Genomic DNA, 2,534 nt, shown 5'->3' on the forward strand with positions numbered 1-2,534 from the left:
AGACCAGTGGACTGTCAGTCTGTCCACACATAGACCAGTGGACTGTCAGTCTTTCCAACACGCAGACCAGTGGACTGTCAGTCTGTCCAACACGTAGACTAGTGGACTGTCAGTCTGTCCAACACGTATGCCAGTGGACTGTCAGTCTGTCCAACACACAGACCAGTGGACTGTCAGTCTGTCCAACACGTAGGCCAGTGGACTGTCTGTCAGTCCAACATGAATACCAGTGGACTGTCTGTCTTTCTAACACATGGACCACTGGACTGTCTGTCTGTCCAACATGTAGACCAGTGGAATGTCAGTCTGTCCAACACATAGACCAGTGGACTGTCAGTCAGTCCAACATGCAGTCCATTGGACTGTCAATCTGTCCAACATTTAGACCAGTCTACTGTCAGTCTTTCCAACATGGATCAAATGGTTCTCTCCATGATTTCAGTCTGATGTGTCATTCAGATATTATTCTGTTCCAGCTGCTGGAGGACAACATGGTCACTTTTGTGAAGAACGAGCTGAAGAAGATCCAGAAGGTTCTGAGTCCTGATTACCCAGAATGCTTAGAGAGTCAGAGAGAGGATGAGGAGTTGTTGGGGGGTGAGGATGAAGAGCAGAGGAGCAGCAGAGAGGCATTGATGAAGATCAGTTTCCTTCCTGAAGAGGATGAAGCAGGAGGAGCTGGCTGACCATCTGCAGAGCAGTAAGAGGATTTCTGTAAACATTTAACTTTTGAGATTTCATTGTTGAGAGGAATTCATTATTTAATTAATAAATTTATGTATTTTGTTTGTTCAGGACAAGTTGCAGCAGTTTCTCAACGTAACCTTAAATGTTGTGTGAAGAAGAGGTTCCAGTGTGTGTTTGAGGGGATTCCTAAAGCAGGAAACCCAACCCTTCTGAATGAGATCTACACAGAGCTCTACATCACAGAGGGAGGGACTGGAGAGGTCAATGATGAACATGAGGTCAGACAGATTGAAACAGCATCCAGGAAACCACACACACCAGAAACAACCATCAGACAAGAAGACATCTTTAAACTCCCACCTGGAAGACATGAACCAGTCAGAACAGTGATGACAAAGGGAGTGGCTGGCATTGGGAAAACAGTCTTAACACAGAAGTTCACTCTGGACTGGGCTGAAGACAAAGCCAACCAGGACATCCACTTCATATTTCCATTCACTTTCAGAGAGCTGAACGTGCTGAAAGAAAAGAAGTTCAGCTTGGTGGAACTTGTTCATCACTTCTTTACTGAAACCAAAGAAATGTGTAGCTTTGAAGACTTTCAGCTTGTGTTCATCTTTGATGGTCTGGATGAGTGTCGACTTCCTCTGGACTTCCACAACAATCAGATCCTGACTGATGTTACAGAGTCCACCTCAGTGGATGTGCTGCTGACAAACCTCATCAGGGGGAAACTGCTTCCCTCTGCTCGCCTCTGGATAACCACACGACCTGCAGTAGCCAATCAGATCCCTGCTGAGTGTGTTGGCATGGTGACAGAGGTCAGAGGCTTCACTGACCCACAGAAGGAGGAGTACTTCAGGAAGAGGTTCAGAGATGAGGAGCAGGCCAGCAGGATCATCTCCCACATCAAGCCATCACGAAGCCTCCACATCATGTGCCACATCCCAGTCTTCTGCTGGATCACTGCTACAGTTCTGGAGGACATGTTGAAAACCAGAGAGGGAGGAGAGCTGCCCAACACCCTGACTGAGATGTATATCCACTTCCTGCTGGTTCACACCAAAGTCAAGAAGGTCAAGTATGATGGAGGAGCTGAGACAGATCCACTCTGGAGTCCAGAGAGCAGGAAGATGATTGAGTCTCTGGGGAAAGTGGCTTTTGAGCAGCTGCAGAAAGGAAACCTGATCTTCTATGAATCAGACCTGACAGAGTGTGGTATCGATATCAGAGCAGCCTCAGTGTACTCAGGAGTGTTCACACAGATCTTTAAAGAGGAGAGAGGCCTGTACCAGGACAAGGTGTTCTGCTTCATCCATCTGAGTGTTCAGGAGTTTCTGGCTGCTCTTCATGTCCATCTGACCTTCATCAACTCTGGACTCAATCTGATGGTAGAACATCAAACAAAATCCAAGAGGTCTATAGTTTTGAAGAAACCAAAACTAAAATATATCCACCTTTTGTGCTGTGAACAAGGCCTTACAGAGTCCAAATGGACACCTGGATTTGTTCCTCCGGTTCCTGCTGGGTCTTTCACTGCAGACCAATCAGACTCTCTTACGAGGCCTGCTGACACAGACAGGAAGTAGCTCTCAGACCAATCACAAAACAGTCCAGTACATCAAGAATCTGATCAGTAAGAATCTGTCTGCAGAGAAAAGCATCAATCTGTTCCACTGTCTGAAGGAACTGAATGATGGTTCTCTAGTGGAGGAGATCCAACAGTCTCTGAGTTCAGGAAGTCTCTCCACAGATGAACTGTCTCCTGCTCAGTGGTCAGCTCTGGTCTTCATCTTACTTACATCAGGAAAAGATCTGGATGTGTTTGACCTGCATAAATATTCTGC

The 2,534-nt window shown here is 46.5% G+C and overlaps 1 pseudogene; it reads left to right on the forward strand.

Annotated features, from left to right (window-relative positions):
• Positions 1-459: 459 nt before the first annotated feature.
• LOC119429754 lies at positions 460-2,526 on the forward strand (annotated as a pseudogene).
• The last annotated feature ends 8 nt before the right edge of the window (positions 2,527-2,534 follow it).

The sequence above is a fragment of the Nematolebias whitei genome, unplaced genomic scaffold (assembly GCF_014905685.2).
Source record: "Nematolebias whitei isolate Nwh7 unplaced genomic scaffold, NemWhi1 Nwh_scaf_6802, whole genome shotgun sequence".
In the NCBI taxonomy this organism is placed as follows: Eukaryota; Metazoa; Chordata; class Actinopteri; order Cyprinodontiformes; family Rivulidae; genus Nematolebias; species Nematolebias whitei.